Here is a 26,902-nt window from a genome sequence, read left to right on the forward strand (position 1 = left end):
TATCATTGTTTTCTCATCAACTTCGTAAATATGGTCAGTTTAGCTTTGTTGCCATATTTACTTTTTAAAGTCATGTGAGATTTCCTAGGTTAGAACTTGGGTCATAAATGGGCTTGAATTCTTTTGAAATTCTCCAATATAGTTTGTTTGTTCAACTATAACATTTAAAAGTAATGAATATTTTGATAATCAATGGGGTGACCATTGTTATTACTAACATCTTTGGAGGAACTGAGGGTCATAAGAAGCCTTTTAAGAAAGTACAGGAGGAAGGGTAAAAATCAGAGAAAAATAGAATTTGTAGAATGCCATGGGTTTTAAAGTCATTTTTACCAGTGGTATATGTTTATGGGAAGAGAGTTATAATTATTTTGGAATTTTCTTTCATCGAGTCATGTCTTAGGACTATTATATTGATTGTAATTTCTTTGGGGAGAGAGAGATGACATTAGCCACAACTTGATTTTTGGCAATTATTTTCCTCTTCTGCTTCTAAAACATAACCCAGCTGCCTGAGAGAAAAGAATCTTTTTTTTTTTTTTCTGTGTCAGAAAGAGGAGAAAGAGAACTGTCTTAGAAACATATTTAAAGCACATGATGAAAATGAAAGGATTTTTAAAGAAAACCTTTTAGAATCTATTTTCTTTGTGCCAGGTACCAGATGTTGATGTTGGCAGTGCTTAAGAGGGTCACAGGGCATTTACAGTCACTAGGCTATAGGAAATAAAATTCCAGGTCTGTTGTACCAAAGATTATTTAAAACTCATGTTTACCTAGTGGTAACTGGTACAAAAGTATTTTTTGTGTTTGAGCCCCTCTTAAGTAGGTATCTTAGCAATACATGATCAATGAAATTGCTGCAAAATAGATTTATGTTCCAAAGGCTCTTAGCATTACGAACCTTCGTAGGTTCCATTTAAGTATTTTTCCATGCAAAAAGCAGATTGCTGTCAACTGTGTTAGGACACGATGAGCTTTACTTTTGAGCTATCCGCTTCCAGTTAGAGGACAGAAGCTGTGCTCCGTGCCGTATGCATGTGCCAGAAAGGGGAGTGCACGTGTGTGTGTGCATACACACCATACTAGATGCTATTTTCTTACTATCCTCTAGAAGCAGAGTTTTAGGGGAAAACAGAGCCTTTTGTCCCCCTCTGCTATGGGTGATCTGAAGTCTTTTTTGTTACTGATAATGGTGATTGTAGGGAAGAAATGTTTTCCTCCACCCTTCAAGGGTCCCTGGATGGGTCTGAAATTAAACTGACAAGGACAGATTAACAGGAGATTAATAAATTATTTTTAAACAGGAGAAAAGCATACAGATACCTTTAATATAAGTTTTATGGGACATGGGAACTTTCATAAGGAAATGAAGACCCAAAGCAACGGACTGGAGTATTTCATCCTAGATTTTTGAAGAGTGCACAGTTGTGGAGGGATATGGTAGGGTAAGGAGGGGGGTCACTGTAGTGAACTGGGAAAAGACCCAGCAAGGCTTGTTTGTGAGGATTCTTTCCTGCATCCCTTTGTGTTCGGAGATAAGATGCTCCTTTCTTCTGGGCATAGGGAGGGCGCCTGGCATTATGAGGGTTTTATGGCCTGTTCCAGGGAAGAAGGATGAGGGCAAGGTCAGAGTAACTTTCTTCTTCTGTTTTCTCAAACTCTTCAAGCTTGAGAGATTCAGTATACCATGGTGCTTTATTTTGTGGTTCTGAAGTCCATCAGGATACTAGGGTTAATAGCTTGAATGCAAAAATAGGATTTGGGGAAATAAAGTTCTTCAAAACAAAACAGATTCTCACAAGAGAACCTCTGTAATCATTATAGATTATTGTTTCTTCTGGATCTAACGTTGAGAAGAGTTTGATTGTGACTTTATTGAGCTTTTCCAAATGATTCTAAGTATTTTTGCTATAGCTGTCAATTGAGATTTTGCTCAAGAAATTTGAATTTGTTTATAAATACAGTGGGATTAACTTTTCTAGGCTCCAGTTCCTTTCCTGTTTCTGCCCCAAAGAATTAGTTACTTTTTCTGTAGAAAAGGGAATTTCAAATAGTCTGTTAGGAATTAAGAGAAAACTAGAAGGAAATATCATTAGTTGTGCCTCTGGTTGCTGGAATTGTAACTAATGTTTCCTTCTTTATGCTTTCTACACTTTTGAGATTTTCTGTAGCTGAGAGTATATTGTTTATAGAATCAGAAGGGAGAAAATAATATATGTATGTATTTTGTATGATATATACATATAGCATATCTGTATACGGTATATATACATATTTCAGCTGAATTTGTTATAATTCAGGAGTCAGACATTGCCCTTTGAATTGCAGATACAGGAACCTTGGTTCTGAACGATAAAAAAATACAGCCCTGTTGATGATGGTATAGCTTTCAGAGCTACCTGCCGTTTGAATTGGTGCTTACAGGCATGGACCACCTTCTCAAGGGGTTTGTTGGTGACAAAGGAAGCACTGTGTTTATAACTTAAATGGTAGAAAGGGCTCCCCATTGTTGCTGTTACTGTCACATGCTTCTTTGGTTTCTGCCTCCCATGTGTGTGTGCTCTAGGGGCCTAACCATAGTTTTTGTAATGCCCATTCTGTGTGTTTGTGCAATGAAAGTGAGTTCATAGGACAGGATGGTGAGGAAAATTGGGATAATTTCAGAATTTTCTCTTATTATGTCTGTATAGGTTAGTGGAGAATATAAAAGAGCATAAAATGAGTCCCTGCTGCTGGATAGATGCGTTTAGGATTTGCTTGTAATTCATACAGTCCTTTGGAAAAGGCAATGGCACCCCACTCCAGTACTCTTGCTTGGAAAATCCCATGGATGGAGGAGCCTGGTAGTCTGCAGTCCGTGGGTCACTAAGAGTTGGACACAACTGAGCAACTTCACTTTCTCTTTTCACTTTCATGCATTGGAGAAGGAAATGGCAACCCACTCCAGTGTTCTTGCCTCGAGAATCCCAGGGACGGGGGAGCCTGGTGGGCTGCTGTCTATGGGGTTGCACAGAGTGGGACACGACTGAAGCTACTTAGCAGCAGCAGCAGCAGCATACAGTCCTTAGTGTAGTTTTGAATGTTACTTCGAGTTGGAGGAATTTCTTTGAACCGTAACATGTTACAGTTACTTGGAAAAATTATATAGAAGACGTATTAAAAAAACTGCTTTGTTACTTTTTAAAAATTTAGTTTTATTTTTAATTGGAGGATAATTACTTTACAATATTTTGATGGTTTCTGCTGTACATCAACATGAGTTACCCAAAGGTATACGTATGTCTCCTCTCTCTTAAACCTCCTTCCTACGTGCTGTGTTACTTTTTAAGTGTGATCTTGGGGCTAGTATTTTCACCCTCTGAACTTTGTTATCTTCATCTGTAAAATGGGCATACTAATGACACCTTCCGTTATGATAATTGTGGGGATTTATGAAAATATTTTGTAAATCCATGTATGTTTCTTTTATTGACTAAGCTACTTTTGGCAAACTACCTAAGTTTCAGTAGAGGTGATTTGGATCAAATCCTTGACTCACAGCCCAGAGCCAAACTGCCTTTATCCATTCTCCTTGAAAGAGGAGAGGTCAAAGATGTATGATTTTAATTTTATTTTTGTGAGAGATTGTGGTGACTCTAAGCCCCGCAGTTTCCGTTTAAAAAAACCTCAAAAATAGCTATTCATTTTCTTTTTCTAATTACTTGGCAGAAATTTAGAATTGAAAGAGAGAAACAAGTAACAACCAACCTTTGCTTCAACAAAAGGGATTCTTGGGTCCTGGAGACCAGAAAAATGAGCAGGAATGCTCAGAGTGAGTTTGGGTGGATTGCAGAACCTGGGTAGTAATTACTTTCACTGAGCTAAAATTTTAACTTAATACACAGAAGCAGTTCAGTTCAGTTCAGTCACTCAGTCGTGTTCAACTTTTTGCGATTCCATGGACTGCAGCACACCAGGCCTCCCTGTGTATCACTAACTCCTAGAGTTTACTCAAACTCACGTCCATTGAGTCAGTGATGCCATCCAACTATCTCATCCTCTGTCGTCCCCTTCTCCTGCCTTCCATCTTTCCCAGCATCAGGGTCTTTTCAAATGAGTCAGCTCTTCGCATTAGCTGGCCAAAGTATTGGAGCTTCAGCTTCAGCATCAGTCCTTCCAATGAATACCTAGGACTGATCTCCTTTAGGATGGACTGGTTGGATCTCCTTGCTGTCTATGGGGATCTCAAAAGAGTCTTTTCCAACACAGTTCAAAAGCATTAATTCTTCAGTGCTCAACTTTCTTTATAGTCCAACTCTCACTTCCATACATGACTACTAGAAAAACCATAGCCTTGACTAGATGGACCTTTGTGGACAAAGTAATGTCTTTGCTTTTTAATATGCTATCTAGGTTGGTCGTAACTTTCCTTCTAAGGGTTAAGTGTCTTTTGATTTCATGGCTGCAATCACCATCTGCAGTGATTTTAGAGCCAAAAAAAAAAAGATAAAGTCAGCCACTGTTTCTGTTTCCTCATCTATTTCCCATGACTGATGGGACCAGATGCCATGCTTTTAGTTTTCTGAATGTTGAGCTTTAAGCCAACTTTTTTACTCTTCTCTTTCACTTTCATCAAGAGGCTCTTTAGTTCCTCTTTGATTTCTACCATAAGGTTGGTGTCATCTGCATATCTGAGGTTATTGATATTTCTCCCAGCAACCTTGATTCCAGCATGTGCTCCCTCCAGCCCAGCGTTTCTCATGATGTACTCTGCATATAAGTTAAATAAGCAGAATGACAATATGTACCCTTGATGTACTCCTTTTCCTACTTGGACTAGATCTGATAGACAAAGTGAGTGCCTGATGAACTATGGACGGAGGTTCGTGACACTGACAGAAATCAAGACCATCCCCAAGAAAAAGAAATGCAAAAAAGGAAAGTGGCTGTCTGAGGAGGCCTTACAAGAGGTGTGAAAAGAAGAGAAGTGAAAAGCAAAGGAGAAAAGGAAAGATATACCCATTTGAATGCAGAGTTCCAAAGAATAGCAAGGAGAGATAAGAAAGCCTTCCTCAGGGATCAGTGCAAAGAAATAGAGGAAAACAATAAAATGGGAAAGACTAGAGATCTTTTCAAGAAAATTAGAGATACCGAAGGATCATTTTATGCAAAGATGGGCTCAATAAAGGACAGAAATGGTATGGACCTAACAGAAGCAGAAGATACTAAGAAGAGGTGGCAAGAATACACAGAAGAACTGTACAAAAAAGATCTTCACGACTCAGATAATCACAATGGTGTGATCACTCACACTCACCTAGAGCCAGACATCCTGGAATGTGAAGTCAAGTGGGCCTTAGGAAGCAGCACTAGGAACAAAGCTAGTGGAGGTGATGGAATTCCAATTGAGCTGTTTCAAATCCTGAAAGACGATGCTTTGAAAGTGCTGCACTCAATATGTTAGCAAATTTGGAAAACTCAGCAGCGGCCACAGGACTGTAAAAGGTCCGTTTTCATTCCAATCCCAAAGAATGGCAATGCCAAAGAACGTTCAAACTACCGCACAATTGCACTCATCTTACGAGCTAATGAAGTAACGCTCAAAATTCTCCAAGCCAGGCTTCAGCAATACATGAACCGTGAACTTCCAGATATTCAAGCTGGTTTTAGAAAAGACAGAGGAACCAGAGATCAAATTGCCAACATCTGCTGGATCATGGAAAAAGCAAGAGAGTTCCAGAAAAATGTCTATTTCTGCTTTATTGACTATGCCAAAGCCTTTGACTATGTGGATGACAACAAACTGTGGAAAATTCTTTAAGAGATGGGAATTCCAGACCACCTGACCTGCCTCTTGAGAAACCTATATGCAGGTCAGGAAGCAACAGTTAGAGCTGGACACAAGACAACAGATTGGTTCCAAATAGGAAAAGGACTACATCAAGGCTAACATGTTGATTGTTAATAATTTTCTAGCGTGCCGTGCTATGCTGCTGCTGCTGCTGCTAAGTCGCTTCGGTCATGTCCGACTCTGTGCAGAGCTATAAATGATTGTAAAGCTGTATGCCATTTAGTGACATGGATTGGGAGGGGCATGCGTATATTTATATTTTCAGGTGATTGTCAAATCTGTAACACTTGAATTTATTCACTCTACAACACTCTCAGACCCAAACCATCTATTATGTAGTGAAAAAATTGTATAACTAAGAGACATGATACTTACTAACACATTAGGACTATGAATGGACTTAAACTCAAGTTTTCTGAGTTCAAGTTTAGTGGATAAGAAGAGTTGCTACCTTACGGGATTTAGACAGAATGAAATTTAACATGTGTGTTTCTAGTGTTAAGAACAGTAACTAATGAAGGGAAAGACTTAACAAATACTGTCATTTTTACTTTGTATTATTGCTGTCATTACCACCACATTGTGCGAGATTGTCAAGCAGTTCTTTGGTGTGTGCCATGCTGGAGAAGTTCATCTTTTGCTCATACATTGAAGCAAGTGCTCAACTTATGGCTCTGTTTAAAGAAAATTCCACAAAGCTGCTCTACTTTTGATTTCCATTAAGACTTATGAGGAAATTCCCCGGCAGTACAGTGGTTAGGACTCTGTGCTTTGACTGCTGAGGGTCTGGATTCAATCCTTGGTCAGGGAACTAAGATCCCACAAGGTGAGCTGCTGCTACTGCTAAGTCGCTTCAGTCGTGTCTGACTCTGTGCAACCCCATAGATGGCAGCCCACCAGGCTCCGCCGTCCCTGGGGTTCTCCAGGCGAGAACACTGGAGTGGGTTGCCATTGCCTTCTCCAAAGCATGAAAGTGAAAAGTGAAAGTGAAGTCGCTCAGTCGTGTCCAACTCCTAGTGACCCCAGGGACTGCAGCCTACCCGGCTCCTCTGTCCATGGGATTTCCCAGGCAAGAGTACTGGAGTGGGGTGCCATTGCCTTCTCTGCACAAGGTGTGGGGCACTGCCAGAACAAATGGAAAAGGGAAAACTCATGGAAAGCGTTGGTAGAACATAGTTGAATGGTAATTTGGAATCCCAATTTTGAATTTTGTACACTTGTATCTATTTATGGATTGATTTGGAGAAGGAAATGGCAACCCACTCCAGTATTCTTGCCTAGAGAATCCTGTGGACAGAGGAGCCTGGTGGGCTGCTGTCTATGGGGCCGCACCAAATCAGACGCGACTGAAGCGACTTAGCAGCGGCAGCAGCGTGGATTGATCGGCGAAGAAAATGGCAATTCACTCGTGTTCTTGCCTGGGAAATCCCATGGACAGAAGGGCCTGGTGGGCCACAGTCGATGGGGTTGCAAAGACTCGGACACAACTTAGTGACTAAACAACACAGCATGGGTTGATTATATATCCGACATACACAAATTTGGCATATGTGGTTCTGTCAAAGTTCATCCTCTTGAACCAACAGGGAATCCCTGGAATCATGCTTCATTTTTCAGCAGTCTCCGTGTTTCCTTAGCCATCTACATGGAATATGTAATATTTCAAGTATTTAAATTTCCTAATCCTGTCAGCACAGGGCTTTAAGTTGGAAGACGTTAGTTATGAAATCTATTCTGATGTAATTATTTAAAAGATCTGACTTTTGAGGAATTTATCTTATGACACAGGAGTATACTTACAATATGTTGGTTGAAAAGAAATAGATATAAAACTATAAATATTATGACCCCAACTGGCATATAAAAAGGTAGATATATTAACAACGAATACTGGAAGGTAATATGTAAATGAGTAAATAATAGTGTTATCTGTTCTCTGGGTAGATTAATAGCAAGTATGTTTTTAAAACTTTTACAGATAACATTGTAAACTTTCTTTGAATTAACCTGCAATTCACTTCTTTAAAAAAAATAATTATTCATTTGGCTTTGCTGAGTCTTAGTTGTGGCACGCGGGATCTAGTTCCCTGAGCAGGGATGGAGCTCAAGCCCTCTGCATTGAGATCATGCAGTCTTAGCCACTGGACCACCAGGGAAGTCCTTGAAGCTCACTTCTTAAACTTTGTATAATTTTTCAGAAGAAAGAAATTGTCAGTCGTAGCGGAGAGCATGGCCACCCACGCCAATATTCTTGCCTCTAGGATCTCACGGACAGAGGAGCCTGGTGGGCTGCAGTCCATGAGGTCGCAGAAGAGTTGGACATTACCGAAGCGACTTAGCTTGCACGCCAGGTAGTGACGAGTGCCAGCTTGTGTCATACTAGTTCGACTCTGTGTTTGACGTGCTTGCTATTTCTCAGGTAGTGTAGCTGAGTAGAAAGAGCGTGGCTGTTGGAGCCAGGTGAGCCTGGTTTTTAACCTGTTACCTTCATTTAAGAGCTTTGGAATTGGGGAAGTTGCTTCTCTGAACTTTAGCTCTCATTAAATCAGCAATGCTCTGTCCTTTTAAAGGTTTCTTATTTCTGAAAGTGGCTTTCTCTTGGAGGTATTCAGTAAATACTAGCTCTTTTCTCCACCCATCCATTATCCTCACTTCCCAATGCCACAAGGATCAGTTCAGGGAGTAACGGGACTTGGAAAAAAGTTTTAGTTTCATATTAACATTTTCTAACACTGGTGGCTCAGTGTTAGAGTCCGCCTGCTAATGCAGGAGACATGAGTTAAATCCCTGGGTTGGGAAGATCCCCTGGAGAAGGGAGTGGCAACCCGCGCCAGTATTCTTGCCTGGGAAATCCCATGGACTGAAGAGCCTGACGGGCTGTAGTCCATGGGGTCACAAAAAGTCAGACACGACTTAGCCACTAAACAGCAAGAGCAGCAAGCATTTTCACTGGTTTACCTTTTCAGTCATCTTTTTACTGTACAAGCCTTGGTTTCTGTGAGTCTCACATCCTTGGGAACCAAACTCGTGACAATCAGACAGTGTCTTTCTGCAAGGGGTGAGAAAACCAAGCAAACCTAAATGGTGGTGCGCTCTCTGGAGCAGCGTGAGAGCGTGTCCGCCTGGGAACGCTGAGCAGCAGCCTCCCCGTCCACCTCCCCCTGGCAGGCACGCGGAGGGTGTGGAGAGGACTCTGGGGCTGAGAGAGGGTTTGTAATTGCATGGCCGTCTGGCCTGCCCTGAGCATTCTCTTCCCTTCCAGGATTCCTGTAATTGTCATCAGATGGCTCAGTCTCCCAAATGTTTCCGTTATTGCAGTGACTTCTGGAGTGTGTTTAAGGGGGAAAGAAAGTGGCCAGAATTAGCAGTCATCATTTGTTTGTGTCTGTTCTGTTGTATGTAGACGTGTGCAGGTCAGGCATTTCTGGAGTATAGAGAAATTGGTCAGATGTACAGTCCTTACCATCTTCTCTAGTGCCTGCCTGTTTCTTTTCTATTGCTTTTCCTCTTGTGCTGCTCCAAAGGAAAACAAAATTGATAAACGATGAAGGAAGGGGTCCTCTTTTCAACTCTAGTCTATTATTCTTTTGGTCTCTTTATTTCTGGGGACAGTTATACAACATTGCATCTTTCCTGGGTGCAAGTCTTCAAGAAGTTAGGAGTTGGACAGTGAGTAAGCCTTGTAATGAAGGGTTCCAAGTCTTGGGCATGGAGGAAACGAGACATTTGAGACAGAACTTGACTTTCAACTTATTAGAGTTTGAATGACAGAAATGATAGCGTTAATTGGCAACGCAGATGTTCAGGTGGAAAGAACAGTGATAGGAAAGATGAGATGATTTGGAGCGGTGTATAGGATGAAGTTGAGCTTCCAAATAAAAACTTTGTAAATTTGCCTTCGTTCTTTGAAGAGGGTCAGCCTAATTCCAGTTTTAGGCTGAATGCTATCTGTAAAAGCGTAGAAGGATGGGCTCATGCCCTCAGACCCACTCTGAGTCTTTCAAGGTAGTATTTGAATTTACCTTCATCATAAGCCTGCAACTGAAAACCTAACTGTGGGAAGATATCTTGTCAGGGTATTTTATTTTATTCAGGTAATCTCCTGTCCTTCCTGCTTTGCTAAGAAGGAAAGAATGCCCTAAATGAAAAAGGACAGCTAAATTTAAAAAAAATGAAAATGGAGTGATCGCCATATGTAAACCTATGTGTTTTTCCACCCCCTGGTTCCCTAAGCAGAGCCTGAGTACAGAGGTTGAGGTTGGATATGATTGCTCAACCTGATAATTTTGGAAAGTGTACAGTTGACAAGAACTAAAACAGTTTCTTCTGATTCATGCTGTTGGCTGAGAAATTGTGCCTTTGAAAAGCTGCTTTGCTCTACTGGCTCTTACTTAACGAGTGAAGTAGCTCATTGTGTCCTGGTGCCTCTCTTGGTGTAGTGGTGGACTGTTCTCAAAGCTCACAGGGCCCCAGCTCTAGAGAGTCACGTGAACCATTTCACATTTGTCATATGCCTCTTTTACAATAATTGTATTAAATACTGATGCTTACCCTGAAACCCATTCTACCGCTTTCTTCCCAAGTAGCCAGACATGGGAGATGGGTCCAAGATAGCTCGTGATTAATATAAAAACCTAAGTCATCATAATTTCATCCCCCTTAGGAGCTATTGATCTGATAGCAGGCATGTGACTAAGTTCTGGACTGTAATTTATAAGAGGAAGTGTGCTAGACAAAGGTAGTGAAGGTTACCCATCTGGAATGAGAAACAAATTCCTGCTTGGAATTTGTCAGTGATGCTTAGTGAGGCAGTGAGCAGACTCAGGGGGCCGAGCATGACAACAGGAAAGGCAGAGCTGGTGTCCTTGACACTTAGCCCACGTCTGCTGCTCCTGGCTTGTTCTGTGAGAGAGCTCATTGTTTCAGCTCTTACAAGCAGGACTTTCTATTACCTGAGGCCACCCTGACTTCTATCTCATAAAATGTATCTATGCATTTATCATGTCCCTTCCGGTATTTTCTGTGTGATCTGGAAAGTAGTTCTATTTTAAAATCTTTTTTAAAAACTAATTTTTTTGTTTTGTTTTGTCCATGCTGCATGGCTTGTGGGATGTTAGTTCCCCGACCAGGGATCAAACCCGTACCCCCTGCATTGGAAGCGAAGAGCTTTAACCACTGTACTGCCAGGGAAGTCCCCTGGAACGTAGTTCTTTATCATTGGTAATTTAAATCACACTATGTGTCATTCAAAGTAGTTTCTATTTAAGGCATGAGAGGCAGGTCCCTCTTTTTGATGGGAAACTAAAACTGTTCCCAAGGCAAGCACGCAGCTGCCAGTGAAGTCATCTTGTGGACCATCTTGTCTTTACCACGAGGTACCTTGGTGAAAGATGTGATGGGACAGACGTTTTTGAGTTTGGTTGGTATTAGTTCTGCCCCTAATCTGAAAATGTTGGTGTAGAACTACTTGATTACTCTGAGTCATACTGAATTAGCTTTGCCCAGTTTCTAGGAGTCAGTGTTTCACCCCTTTCAGTGACCACGTCCTTCTACTTTCTGTGGACAATAGACAAGTTAGTGAAGAAGTTAGAGAGAACTTGACCTGTGGAGATAAACCTTTTGAGTTCGAAGACTTGTGAAAGTCCCTTGGACAGCAAGGAGATCAAACCAGTCAATCTTAAGGGAGATCAACCGTGAATATTCACTGGAAGGACTGACGCTGAAGCTGAAGCTCCAGGATTTTGGTAATCTGATGCAAACGGACAACTCATTGGAAAAGTCCCTGATGCTGGGAAAGATTGAGGGCAGAAGAGGGTGTCAGAGGATGAGATGGCTGGACGGCATCACCCATGCAATGGACATGAACTTGGGCAAACTCCGGGAGGTGGTGAGGGACAGAGAGGCCTGGTGTGCTGCAGTCCATGGGGTCACAAAGAGCCGGACACGACTGGGTGACTGAACAACGGCAACCGTCGGCTTCTCTGCTTACTCTCTGCATGCAATTGGACACACTATATGACTTACCTGTACTTCAGTATGCTCCTCTAAAATGGAGACTATACTGGCACTTGTACCATGAGAATTCTCTTGTGTCACGAGAATTCTATGAGAAGATTTAAGAAGATCTCGTATAATAATGCCTGGTGCCTGCTAAGTATATGTTTGATATGGTAGTATCTAGTTGAATTTTTCAAAGTACTTTTTAAAATGTGTTTCTCCTTTGTTTCTCAGAAATCTGATGAAGGAGGAAGTATCATTAACCCTATTTTATAGGGTACTGTGTTAGAATGTAACTGTGTTACTACTGATAGAATTGGGATTATAATCTAGATCTCTCCTCTAATATGTTGTACCTGACCCTGAATTGGGTCTTTAGGAAGTGGTTCTGTTTTTGTGATCTTATAGATTGAAGGTGTAGATGGGAAGGGCATAAATTCCTGTTGGTTAAATCTGACCCAGTGGTGAGCCAATTCATTCATTCTAAAATTACTTGTTTACTTGTTAAACAAAGGTATTTCTCCCTTTGCGTGCTTCCAGTATGGACAGTTTTCAGTTGTTATGGTTAATTAAATAACTTGGATCCTCCAACAACACAGCTTACATTTTGGTTATTATGTTACATTAACAGAGTGTATTAAAGTACAGCCAGCACATCCTGTTATTTGGTTCATGAACAGACAGCAAAGGGCATAGCTGTGTTGCCTCCTTGTCCCTCAGAGATAAACTCATGTGACATTTTGTGAAAATGGATAATTCCGAGAGAGAATTGGCAGACAAAGATCAAAGTGCAGCAAAGAAATGTGAAGTGCTAACTCTGGAAGTGAAATTTGAACCTTTCCTAAATCGAGTTCTAGGAAAACCAGTTGACTGCAGGAGTGTCAACGCTGCCACTGTTCTAGAGCCTCTCTGTATGCAGCCAGAGGAGTTAGGGAAGCGGAAGTTACTGTGTAAATTAGAAAAGTGATTGTGACAAAAATGATGAAAGCATAACAGAGGAAAAGATGCTGGTAGAAAATGTCATATTAAAGAGAACTCCTCAGAGATACGGCAGGATGATGTAAACAAAAGGGATAAAATGTTAGAAGCTAATCCAGACTTAGACAGGAGTATGCCGGTACAAAAGATGCTCATTTGATGTTTTAAATTATACAGTGAGAAGAAGGCAGCACTGTTCAAACTACTCAGACTACTCTTGATGCTTTTTTTTCGATAAAGAAATAAAATGCTTTAATTCTCAAATTTCTAATGTTTTAAATTACAGTGTAGTAAATGAATGTTTTGCTTTTTTCATCTTCCTATGTAACTGCTTTTTAGTATTTTTGACAAAAAATGTTACAGATCAGAGAGAAGCTAGAATTTTTCTATTTATTGTTAAGGTTGCTCTGCATGGTTTCAGCTTGCACAATCATGTTTATCATCTTGTATTAGTGTGCAGGGTAAGGGCTGACACTATTTATTGAGCCAAGTGGGCACTCTTGTAAGTGGTGGGGGTGCAGTGAGATAGCGACGCCTTATGAAACATCATTCCAACAAAAATGTATTGACTGTCTGCCATGGACTAGGTTGCATACACACATGGGATAAAAAGTAGTTCTTTTTCCCTAAGAATTCACATTTCAGTTGATCAATGAGAGACAAGAGCATTCATTATATCACTATATATGCATGTAATTTGTGTAATACATTACTTTGAAAGCAGTGATAGGGAAATAACTTACTCACTTATCTGCCTGGGAGTGTGAGGGTTGAGATAGGAAGGAAGACAGCCCAGAGGACTCAGTGGTTAATATGGAAAAGCTGTTTAAGAGCTGAATGGTGGTTAAGACATTTCTGCACAGGGTATGCAGGGAATTTAAAAAAGTTGGTTGCTGCTGGAATGTGGAAGGCATGGTAGGGACAGATCAGCAATGCTGTGGTACCTGTTGGCAATGGGAAACCCTTGGGATTTCTCTGTAATTTCTTTCAAATTAAGGTATAATTTATACACAGTAAAATTGACCCATTTTAGTGCGTCATTTAGTGTGTTTGATCTTAGTCTTGTAACCATCACCGCAATCAAGATGAAGAACATTTACAGCACCTCCTCAGTGTTCCTAAGTGACTAGCCCCTCCTCCCAACCCCAGCCCCTGGCAGCCACTGACCTGTTTTCTGTCCTTAAAGATTTGCCTTTCCCAGAACATGATATAAATGTAATCCTACAGTATGTAACCTTTTAAGTCTGGCTTCTTTCGCTTAGAATAATAGTTTTGAGATTGATCCATGTTGTTGCATGTGGAAAAAAAGTGCCTTTGAGTTGTAAGCAGGAGAATTATATGTGAGACTTGATTCGAGGATGAATTTGAGAGAATGGAAACCAGAGGCTTGCACTGTAATTTAGCAAGGTGCTGATGGAGGGGAGTTGGAATCAAGAGGTGGGAGTACCAGACCACCTGACCTGTCTCCTGAGAAACCTGTATTCACGTTGAGAAGCAATAGTTAGAACTGGACATGGAACAACTGACTAGTTCCAAATTGGAAAAGGAGTACATCAAGGCTGTATATTGTCATCCTGCTTATTTAATTTATAAGCAGAGTACACCATGAGAAACACTGGGTGCGATGGATCACAAGCTGGAATCAAGATTGCGGGAGAAATATCAACCACCTCAGATGTGCAGATGATACCACTCTAATGACAGAAAGTGGAAAGGAACTAACGAGTCTCTTGATGCAGGTTAAAGAGGAGAGCGAAAAAAACTGGCTTGAAAGTCAACTTTAGAAAACTAAGATCATGGCATTTGGTCCCATTACTTCATGGCAATTAGAAGGGGAAAAAGTGACAGCTTTTATTTTCTTGGGCTCCAAAATCACTGCAAATGGTAACAGCAGCCATGAAATTAGAAGACACTTGCTCCTTGTAAGGAAAGCTATGACAAACCTAGGTGCATTAAAAAGCAGAGACGTCAGTTTGCTGACGAAGGTCCGTATAATCAAAGGTATGGTTCTTCTTGAGTCAGGTGTGGATGTGAGAGTTGGATCATAAGGAAGACTGAGCGCCAAAGAGCTGATGCTTTCAAATCGTGGTGCTAGAGAAGACTCTTGGGAGTCTCTTGAATGGCAAGGACTGGTGCTGAAACTCCAATTCTTTGGCCATCTAATGGGAAGAGCCAAGTCATTGGAAAAGACCCTGTTGCCTGGAAAGATTGAGGGCAGGAGGAGAGGAGGCGGCAGATGATGAGATGGTTAGATAGCATCACCGACTAGATGGATGTGAGTTTGAGCCAACTCCAGAGATAGTGGAGGACAGAGGAGCCTGGTGTGCTGTAGTCCATGGGGTCGCAAAGAGTCGGACACGACTGAGCAATTAAACAGCAACAGCAGTCCCCAGCCTAGGAAGGGAACCACCCTGAAAAGTGAGAGGCAGAGTTGCTTGCCCCTCTGAGGAAGAGCTTTTCAGAAAGGTGATTCACCACACAGATGCTCATACCCAAAAGGTATTGGGTACAAAATTTGCCCACAGCCGTAATTACAGCTAACAAAGCCCTTCATCCTTAGGCAGTTCCATGAGGTAGAGTACTTTTCTCGTGTCTCACAGATGGGGAAACTGACGTACAGAGAGGTCAAGTAACTTTCCCAAAGTCCAAAACACTTGCAGAGCTGGAATTCACACCCAAGTTGTCCGGCTCAAGTCCGTACTCGTTCATAAGAACATGAGGTCCTTGAGTTCTAGGATGCCAGCTCTGGGGATTATTTCATTTCATGGTTAAGAAGAATAGAGTTTAGAGTTGCTCTGAGGCGACTCACTGCGCATTGCAGACAGTGGTGGAGACAGGACCAGTTTCCCTCTGCCCAGGACTCTTGCTGTTCTTGCAGCTTTGGTACCTTTGTCTCGGTTGCGTGTCAGTTTCGTATTAGTGCAGAATAACTATGCTGACGTAGGCAGACTGGCAAAGTTTGTGTTTAATTCCTTGCTTTTCCTTAGCCTCAGCTCTCTCTTGTCTGGGAATGTGCTAATTGGCTCTCTTCCTGTCCGCTCTGTCACTTCATTACTCCCAGGGGAGCCCAGAATCATTGTTACTGCTCTCTAGCCTGTCCTGTTTGGTCCCTGTCTGATCTTGTTCTCTTTCCAGCCTCTTCCCATTAGTATTTGGTGGGGTGGGGGCAGAGGATGCCTGATCAGAGAGTTGCACTTTGGGGTGGGGGAGGAGCTGGGACTGTTGTGGTATTGGGGTTATTGTGGTTCAGATCAAAGACCTTCACTGGGCTGCTGACCGTTGTCATTTTGATTCTCCTGCCCCATGTGTACCCACAGAGCACGCCATCTCCACTTTGGGTACAGGGCATCTCTCTGCATTTGAGGTTCAGAGCTAAGGCACAGTGCTGATCAACTTGGCCCAAGGCACCTTGAGTACACAGGGTGTCTGAGATAGAAAAGGGTGCTCTTGTCTAAACAGTTTACATGTCGTCTTTTTTGTGTTTTCATGTTGAGGAGCCAAACTTTGGGGGATAAATTAATTTTCTTTGACGTTCGTAACCTTTCTTTACAGAAATCCCTCCTGTAGGCTTATTCAAGTGGAGATTGATATTTTTCTTCTGTCTCTTTCTCTCTTCTTTCTTCCTTTTCTCTGTTCTTCCCTCCCTCATTTCCTTCCTTCCTTATATAGTGGGTCTTTGTATGTAAAAATGTAGCTCCTGTTCTAGTCTCTTCCACCTACCCAACCCAGGAATGAAGTTGAATATTAATATGTTTCGGCCACCATTCTCCCGCGGCTTACCCTTTCTCCACATTTACTATAATTAAACATGTCCTTCTCAATTTCAACTCAGAATACCTGAAAAGACTCCTTGTTTCGTTAAAAGAAAGCAAATTTCCCCAGGTAAGTTCCCATATGTTTTCTGTAAAAACTGGCACACACTTTTCTTTGTATTTTACCCCTGTCAAATGAGATCCTTATAAGAATAATCAGCCAGTCTAAGCCTCTCATCTCTTTTTGCCTGCATTTTCTTGGGTAATTTTAACTCCTTTTGTGCCATCCAGTAAAGTTTGCATCTTTCTGTCACAAGAGTGTCTGGGATTTTTGAGAGTGCCACCCTCCTTTCAGTTCTCCCAGATGACCCTTGAGCTCTTTGGCTGTTCTGAATGGGTGCTTTTGCAGGGGGTCTAGAATTTTCCTCCACATCCCTTGGTGGCGGCCCAGCAAATAGTGTCCTCGGGGTCATTTTTTTTGTGTAAAGGATGCATATGTTTTTGCATGCTGTTTCTTAAGGAGGTCCCCCCAGATGCGTAAGCTTTAGGTCTTACCTCATTTTCATCCCCTTGAGTTGTTCCTTTCAAGAAATATATAGGGAGAGCTTCCATCACCCAAATTAGTCACCTGATGCATGTACTTTATCTGACCTTCCAGTTGCAGTGTGACGTCTTTTAAGTTTTCTGATTCTGCTCTCTGAAAACGCAGAGCATCTATTCACCCATCATGTCCATCAGGAGCTGAAGGCCCAACAAGAACCCTTGCTGGAGAGATCCCTTAGGGTTTGGGTTGTCCAGTCTCTCTCATTGCAGCTGGCCCAGGTTAGCATCTAGAGGAGAGTTGGGTTTGGTGGAGGTGAGCTTAAGGTTCTAGTTCTTCATTTCTAAGGTGCAAGCACGTTACCTTTTCAAAAAAATAGACGAGAAAGCTGTCTCTGTGGGGATGCTTTGTAGTGCAAGCACACACAGAGAAACCACACTCCATCTCTAAGTGACTGTCCTGGTCTCTCTGAGACTTTGTCACTATTCAGGCCCAAACTTCATTCATTGCAAGGTCAGAGCAAGCCCTTTACTTCTGCATTCAGGGTCTTCCTTGAGAGAAAGCCAGCCTATCTTTCCACCTCAGTCTCTGACACTTTCTATACTGTGTTTTAGCCACATCAGTTCCTGGGTTTGCCTCCTTTTTTGCAGTCGTTTTCTCAAGGCATTTAAGGCTTTGTGCCTTGTAGGAAGTTATGTGCCTTGTAGGAAGTTATTCGAATGGTTGTATGATACTCCAGACGAGGTTTAAAAATTCCTGAAAGTGCTTTGGCTTGTATGTTTTTAGTAGTGGTAGGTGTTCAAGTACTCAGTGAAGAAAGTAGCCCTAGACTGTTTCAAAGAGCTTTCTGAGCACCCCGTCAGGCACACTGAGTGCTAGTTATCTGCCTTCCCCACCACACCCAGAGCCACTCTATAACCAAGACTGTGCAGAGTCTCTTGGATTGAAAAGATAAGCACATTTGTTTCTTACTCCTGTGGTGATGCTCTCCTCCATTCTTTGTGTAGGATTTCTTCTTCTTTTAGCCAAAAATTTTGAGCTTTTTGCCACGCTCACTAGAAAAAGAAAATCAGATGCTCTTCCACTGTTAGTGGAGATGTATTAATCCCTTTGTGTTTGACAGTTTTCATCATTAAAAAAAAAATCTTCGAAAGTTTTAATGTATATGTCAAGACGAAACCTTTAAAAATTTAAATGAATTTTAAAATTTATATTTTAAAGATTTGAAAATTTACTCATTGCTAATCGGGTGGTCGGAGAAGGAAATGGCAATCCACTCCAGTATTCTTGCTTGGAGAGTCCCAGGGACAGAGGAGCCTGGTGGGCTGCCGTCTATGGGGTCGCGCAAAGTCGGACATGACTGAAGTGACTTAGCATGCATGCATGCATTGGAGAAGGAAATGGCACCCCACTCCAGTACTTTTGCCTGGAAAATCCCATGGATGGAGCAGCCTGGTAGGCTGCAGTCCATGGGGACGCTAAGAGTCGGACACGACTGAACAACTTCACTTTCACTTTTCACTTTCATGCATTGGAGAAGGAAATGGCAACCCACTCCAGTGTTCTTGCCTGGAGAATCCCAGGGATGGGGGAGCCTGGTGGACTGCCGTCTATGGGGTCACACAGAGTCGGACACGACTGAAGCAACTTAGGAGCAGCAGCAGCAGCAATCAGGTGATTACATAACTAAGATTTGTAATGATAGCTCTAATTTTAAAAACCTGTGGCTGATTCATTTTGATGTTTGGCGGAAACCAATTCAGTACCATAAAGCAATTATCCTTCAATTAAAAATGAAAGGAAAAAAAAAACCAGTGTTGATATTTCATTTGAATTACTTTTTTTGGTTTAATTTTTTTAATTGGAGGAAAATTAATGTTGTGTTGGTTTCTGCCATACAACTTAAAAAAAATTTTTATTTCAAGTTTTTATTTTCCTGCACCGAGTCTGAGTTGTGGCATGCAGACTCTTAGTATCAGTGTGTGGGGATCTAGTTCCCTGACCAGAGATGGAACCCGGGCCCCCTGTACTTAGCCATTGGACCACAGGGAAATACCTTGAATAACTTTTTTTAAAAATTGTAATAAATATGTATTTAAAGTAATACATTACAGCCTAAATAGTTCTACATTGTACATAAATATTTGATAACAGCTGTATCCACAGATTTAGACTACTAAATTATTTCTTGGCTCATTCTCTCCCTTTTCTTTCCCGAATCACCTCTTTCAGAGGTGGTTCAAGGTAGAATTTACCCTCCTCATGTTCTGTCCCCTGCGGTTTAGGCAGAATCTGCTGCCTCACGTGGCTGTCCACTGCTCTCTTAATGCAAGCTCTGTCGTCATAAAGGTTCTCAGGAAGCCTTCTTAGGGCCTCTTCTACATCGTCATTCTCGTATATTGCATCATCTTGCATTAAGCCCAGTTGTTTGAACCCGGCAGCAGTGTGATACCCTTTTTAAATACCCTCCGGCCACCTGCTTGATGCTGAAATGGCACCAACTGCTCGCCATGTGGACCTGAGACCCTTGAATTACTTTTTAAAGACATTTCTAGATAGCATGGAAAGAAGGTGAATATAGTAGTGGTTTATATAAAGTAGGGGTTTAATTCGTGAAGTAATTTTAAAATTTGACTTTGTTCTTTAGCTATTACAATCATGTGCCAAGTAGATAATATAAAGCAGCGTATATTGTTTGAAGCTTTGGTAAGATCTTCCTAAATAGGTCTTAAAATGTCCTATGTGTCTAATTGCTTCATTAGGCAACCTGAATTTTGAGTAAATTTGTAGACTCTTGAACAAAAGAGTAAGCTTATCTATAACAGGCGTAAATCATTGTGATTTGCATAATTTATTTATTCTGCATAAATATTGTACTCACATAGTACAACTGCTGTCCTGGAAATCAGATTTTGATTGTCTGAGTATCTGTGGGGCTAGAGGAGGTTTTAGGGTTATGTTTGTGTTTAGATTTAATTTCAGGGGTAAGTTAAGATTTATGGTGAGCAGTGCACAGAATGTTTTATTTACTTTTTCCCAGCTTATGAATAAAAACAGCATCTGAATCTGATCTTTAGGAACCAAGTTCAGAAAATATGGTATTCTATTTTGATTGTTTCTCTTAATTGTACCTTATTTCTGTTTATTTGCAAATTGTGTATTTAAGACATTAGCATATTTGATACCCTGTGATTGGACATATTTAACTTTCTATTAGACTGATGCTTTCAGGTTTTTGGACTCTGAAATCAGGAGCCACATATGACCTGTCTTTTGTTCAAAGTACTAACTGACTACACTCTTATGTTTCCATTACATGAAACACACATCTCTGGTTTATTTGAGAGGAAATGCTTCTAAGAATTAGGCATGCTTCACTTCTGTGGCAGGCTGTTTACTTTTTCATTCAGCAATTAATACATAAATTCAGTCTTTTTTCAAAAATATTAATCAAATGTATATGATGTGCTATGAAGTATAGCAGGTAATGCTGAACAAAACAGAAACATTTCTTTTCCTTGCACTCAAAGTACCTTAGAATCTAGTAGGCGATAAACACCGTGGAGCCCTAAGCCCAGCCCATGGACAAGATGCATGATTGCCAGAGTCTTCCCTACCCCCTTTACTTTGCCAAGTTAGCCAGATGAAGTGGTCTGTTGTTCAGATGCTAAGTTGTGTCCAACTCTTCGGTGACACCATGGACTGTAGCCCGCCAGGCTGCTCTGTCTATGTAATTTTCCAGGCGTGCGTACAGCAGTGGGTTGCCATTTCCTTCTCCAGGGTATCTTCCCAACTCCGGGATCGAACCTGGGTCTGCTGCATTGGCAGGCAGGTCCTTTACTTCTGAGCCACCTGGGAAGCCCACAGAATCGTCTAGGAATAGTGACTAAAAATGTTCTTGGTGCTAGGAACAACTCTGACAAAAGCTCAGAGTAAAGAGAGCACTCAGGACATTAGAAAGACTAGTATGTTAAAACTTAATGGCACCCAAAACCCAGATCACAAAAACTCTCATTTTGGATCAGAACATTTTTCTTCTGCCATTTACTTCAATGAGAAGATGAGAAATGACTGCAGACTTCTTGTCTGAGTCCCCTTCTCTTATAACAGAAATATTTATTTTAGAAAGTTTGAATTATATGTAACTATCAAAAATGAAAAATCTTTCATAAGGTTACTTTTTTATCATTTTGTAACTATAATTTTAGACTTTTTTCCCTATGCATCTTTAATTTTATAAAGTAGAAATGATACTGAATATGCTGCTTTGCAACTGATACTTTGCACTTAATATGAAAGTTACATTAATTGTCCTTCATATCTTTGGGTTCCTTATAAAATATGCATTTTAATCATCATATAGTATTCTGACATGAAACATTATTTATTTATAGAACCCCTATTATTGGCAATGTAGGGTTCTAATTTTTCAACTTTAAATGTTGCTGCAATAGAATGTATTTTATTTAAACCTTTGATTAAATCTATGATTATTTCCCTAGGGTAATAAAAAGTATTTCCGTTCTTCTGTGCTCGTCTTTTTTGTAGATATGAGCTGCTTGTTTATCACCACCATGCCTGAAAATCATTCCAGCCCTGATGACATGATGTCTTAAATCTAAATCTTTAGATCTCCGGCATTTAGAGCACTGCTCTCCAAGACACCTGCTTGAAGAGCTCGGTTTGGCAGTGATTCTCATTACATTCATATAAGTAAAAGCATAAGTTACAATAGATGATTTGTGGCTGGACATGAAATGTAAGGCTAGTGTTATGTGTTGATATACATGTGAAACAATTGTATCCAGTTTTTTTTTTTTTTTTTTTAGAATATCCATATGTCTAGAAATGTTTTATCCAGGGAATTTTTTTTTTTTTAACAGAAGAATTCAGTCTGTTTTTAGGGAATGTTCTTTAGCTGCAGGTTTAAATAAACTTTTGGTCTGTGATTCAGAATGTATCATTTTTGAAATTTAATTTTTTTTTTTCATCTTTTGGTCATGCTACACAGCATGTGGGATCTTAGCTCCCTGACCAGGGCTTGAATCCACACCCCCTGTGTCGGCAGCATGGAGTCCCGATCACTGAACAACCAGGCAAGTCTCCAGAATATATCTTATTAGATGAATACCTCCAGAGTTAACAATCGAAAGAAAAACTGGAATTAAGTCAGCATTTTTTCTTAAAGATGTCAAGAGGAAAATTTTGTATAGAACCAAGGAGGAGATCCTTAGATCTACTGGAGGTTTTATTTTTCGTAGATTTTTATGCTGAAGTCCTGTTATCTTCACCTGCTCATCCTGTTTGTAACTTAGGCCCCAGCATCATACCCAGTAAACACTTGCCCCCCCCAAAAAAAAACCACTTAAAAATAATGTGTTTATTGAGACATAATTCACATACCATGCAGTTTACCTACTTGATGGTGGTGGTTTAGTTATTAAGTTGTGCTTGACTCTTGCGACCCTTGTGAACTGTAGCCTGCCAGGCTCCTCTGTCCGTGGGATTCTCCAGGCAAGAAAACTGGAGTGGGTTGCCATTTCCTTCTCCAGGGGATCTTCCTGACTCAGGAAGGAAAACCCAGGTCTCCTGCATTGCAGGCAGCTTCTATACTGACTGAGCTGTGAGGAAAGGCCAAAATTTACCTACTTATGATGTTGGGTTTTTTTTTTTGTTTGTTTCAGTGAGTTTTAACATATTTGGAGTTGTGTAATCATCACCACAGTCAAAGTTAGAACATTTTTATTACCTCAGCAAGAAATTTCTACCCTTTAACTATCACCCATCCCCCAACACTGCCAACCCTCTGTAGCCGTGGACAGCTCCTGGTGTACTTTGTCTTTGAATTTGCCTATTTGTATTTCATACAAATGGAATCATACTGTATGTGGTATCTTATGTCTTTCATGCAATAATATTTTAAGGATTTGTCCCTATTTTGCCAAACAATACTGCACTGTATGTAGTATGTATCACATTTTTGTTTATCCATTTATCAGTTGATGGAGCAAATACTTTATAATATCTAGATGCATTTGTGTAGGTTTGTATTGCAAAGGTAAAAACTAAGAAGTCAAGCTGCAAGATCCCAAACTGGAGAGGCCTTCAGAGTTTGTTACTGGTGAAAGCATATTAGAGAAGTGTGCAAGGTGGTTGGGTCTAAGGAAGAATATCCCATCATCAGTACATCCTTTCAGTCTTACCTGTTGGATGCTTCTTAAATCTGCTCCTGTCTTCATGTGTCTGGTAAATTATCTAAGCGACATCTTTTGTTTGGTAACACATCACCACTACCATCCCCTAACATAAGCAACAAAGGAGTATCTTTAAAAATGTCATTTTCTCTCAGGAGTCCAAAATCCTTAACACAGGCTGCCCAGCTATCTCACATTAGGCCCTTGCTGCCTTCCTCTCACATCTCCCCCTCCTAGTCTATGATACTGATTTTGTGCTTAATAAAGGATAATGGAATCCTTTCTGAAGTCTTTATGTGGGTACCCTGATGCTGGGAAAGACTGAAGCAGGAGGAGAAGGAGGCAACAGAGGATGAGATGGTTGGATGACATCACCGACTCAATGGACATGAGTTTGAGCAAACTCCGGGAGATACTGAAGGACAGAGAAGCCTGGCATGCTACAGTCCATGGTGTTGCAAAGAGTTAGATGCGGCGGAGTCAATGAACAATATCAGTCCTCAATTTCAGCTTTCATCACTCTTAAGGACTGTGCTAAGGATCCCTTTTGGAGCCTGGTGAAATAGAAACGTCTCATGAGCTCTGGGGTGCACTGTGCATCAGAAATGTGCTTGTTTCCTTTGAACCTCTTACCTTCAAATTGGAGATGATAACTTGCAAGTTGTCGTGAAACTTAAGAAGATGATATGTGAATGTATCTGGTGCATAATATGTGCTTAATAAACTATGTCCTTTTCATTTTTCATTTGGATTTTTGTTTGAATGTAGTGGTTTAGGTGAGTTTGATATCCCCCCTTCTCTCTCTCTCTCTCTTTTTTTTTTTTGGGCTGAAAAGAGGGATTGATTCATTATGATGGTTGCCTGCAGTTTTAGGATTTTTTTTCCTTCTAAAATCGGCATCTTTGTCTCTGAATCCTGGTTTTGTGAAATCTCTGGAATTTCATTAGTGCTTCTGTATTGTGCCAACCAGTAGTACTTCCTTGGGTCCTGGCCTATAAAAAAGCAATCTATCATTTATTGCCTTTTTTCCTAAAATATTTACATCTTTATATGTTTATTATTTCCTCATTATGTGAGTAATTGTTGTTCATTTGAAAACCAGGAAACTTCAGAAAATAGAGAAATAGGGAGAAGATAAAATTCAGTTGTAATCCACTTACCTGCTGTGGTCATTGTGGTTTATGGTTTTCTAGACTTTATTCTTTGCAAAAATACATGTATGTGCCCATAGTTTTTGAAAAAGAAGTTGGATGGTACTGTATGTTCAGTTTTCCGCTTGCCAGTGGGGGTGTTTGTCAATGTTGTTATTATGCATGTGTACAGATTTGCATGTGTACAAATTATTACGCATGTGTACATCAAGAATGCCCTTGTTGGGGAGTACCATGATAGCTGTCACCAGTCCTCTTTGAATGGACATTTAGGTTGTATCTAACTTTGGGTCATTATAAACAGTGCTGGCTTTGATTTTGAAGTCACGACAATTCTGATAAGCTTTTTACCTCCTGAGTTAACAGTAATTTCCCTGAGGTTTAATGTCAGATCCAGTTCAAACCTGCCCCTCTTACCTTTCACAGACCTTTTAGAATGTTCGCACCCACAGGACAGTACTCTCTGTTCATGCTCATCTTCTGCTGTTAATTTGGTGCTTGTGTTCTAGTTTCTTCATAGCCCTACTTCCTTTTACCTTGACAAAATGGTGTATCTTCACTTTGGCACATACTGCTGTCATATCTGAGCTGTAACTTTTTAATAATTAATACTTCATATTAGTTAACATCTCTTTCCATTTTGGCATGGATCCTTACGATAAAATTCATGAATTCATTTCCGTTATATTTTCTACCGCCTTATCTAACATTGGGGCTTATTTAAATGCCTGATTTTATTAATCTGAGAGAGAGTGCTGTGTGTCTATGTGCTCAGTCACAGAGTTGTGTCCGATTCTTTGTGACCCCATGGACTGAAGCCGACTAGCTCCTCAGTCTTTGGGGTCTTTCAGACAAGAATATTAGAGTGGGTTTCCATTTTCTCATCCAGGGGGGTCTTCCCAGCCCAGGGATTGAACTTGTATCTCCCGCATTGGCAGGTGGATTCTTTACTGCTGAGCCACCTGGGAAGCCCAAAGAGAGCACTTGCTTTCTTCCAAATGAAAGATTGAGTGGAGTGGTTTGTATTGAGCAGGACAATCAAAAGACACATATTTATAGTAAATTACCTGTTGCCCTAAACTGGGATATTCTTAAGGTAATTTTTCATCCTGTATTGTTTTCCTCTTTTTAGGTGTTTTTTTTTTTTTTTTCTTGGTGTATAGCCAGTTGATTAGGAGAAGGCAATGGCACCCCACTCCAGTACTCTTGCCTGGAAAATCCCATGGATGGAGAAGCCTGGTGGGCTGCAGTCCATGGGGTTTCAAAGAGTCGGACACGACTGAGGGACTTCACTTTCCCTTTTCACTTTCATGCCTTGGAGAAGGAAATGGCAACCCACTCCAGTGTTCTTGCCTGGAGAATCCCAGGGGCGGGGGAGCCTGGTTGGCTGCCATCTCTGGGGTCGCACAGAGTCAGACACGACTGACGCGACTTAGCAGCAGCAGCAGCAGCAGTAGCAGCAGTTGATTGTGTCCTTAAGCATTAGCCATTTAAAATAATTTTAATATGACGCTTTGTAAATTGTTGAAGTGAAAGTTGTTAGTTGCTCAGTTGTGGCTAACTCTTCGCGACCCCATGGACTGTAGCCCACCAGGCTTGCCTGTCCGTGGGATTTCCTAGGCAAGAATACTGGACTGGGTAGCCATTCCCTTCTCCCGGAGATCTGCCTGACCCAGGGATTGAACCTGCATTGCAGGCAGATTCTTTACCATCTGAGCCAATAGGGAATCCGAGTCATACTGTATATTCGAGAGCCCTGGTTGTTAAACTGGAGAACACATCTGAGCCACATGGCGATCTCTTTCATCACAGACTTCTGGGCCTTCCCCCCAGGTTTTCTGACTCTGTGCATCACATACACAGCCTGAGAACCAGCCTTTCTAATAAGTCTCCAGGTGATGCTGATGCTGCTGGTCCTGAGACTGTTCTTTGCGAATAGAACATAGAAATAATTTTTGTATTAACTAACTATACTCTATGTAATTATCTATAGTCTTTTTCTCTTTATGCCAGTACACATGGCATATATAACTGAGCACGTTTTAGTAGAACCGTCTGTTGTTTCCAAAGGAAACAAAACCCCTTGTTGGCAAAATACAGAAGGATTACTGGATACAGAGCTATAGCCTGGTATGAGTGAGACCAGTAGGCAAGGCATCCAGAGTCCTAGACCTGGATTCTGTGGGCTGTAGTTTCCTTGCATCTTGTACAGTCTTGGTTCACTTGCAGGAAAAAAAGTGATTGCTGCTAAATTTCTCCTGTCCCTTCACCTCCTGAATGTGCAGGCAAATCCAACGTGCAGGCAAATCCTCAAAGTGTTTTTTCAACAGGTTCACAATGTCAGTTCAGTTCAGTCGCTCAGTCATGTCTGACTCTTTGTGACCCCATGTACTGCAGCATGCCAAGCCTCCCTGTCCATCACCAGCTCCTGTCCATTGAGTGATGTCCATGGTGATGCC

General features: G+C 41.0%; 1 protein-coding gene and 1 pseudogene across 6 annotated transcripts in view; one reads left to right on the plus strand and one right to left on the minus strand.

Annotated features, from left to right (window-relative positions):
- Positions 1-26,902, plus strand: part of BNC2 (basonuclin 2) — a 486,498-nt gene that overhangs the window by 77,431 nt on the left and 382,165 nt on the right. The gene's annotated exons all lie outside the window — the stretch shown is intronic.
- LOC108636546 lies at positions 19,160-20,370 on the minus strand (annotated as a pseudogene).

Source organism: Capra hircus, chromosome 8 (genome assembly GCF_001704415.2).
Source record: "Capra hircus breed San Clemente chromosome 8, ASM170441v1, whole genome shotgun sequence".
In the NCBI taxonomy this organism is placed as follows: Eukaryota; Metazoa; Chordata; class Mammalia; order Artiodactyla; family Bovidae; genus Capra; species Capra hircus.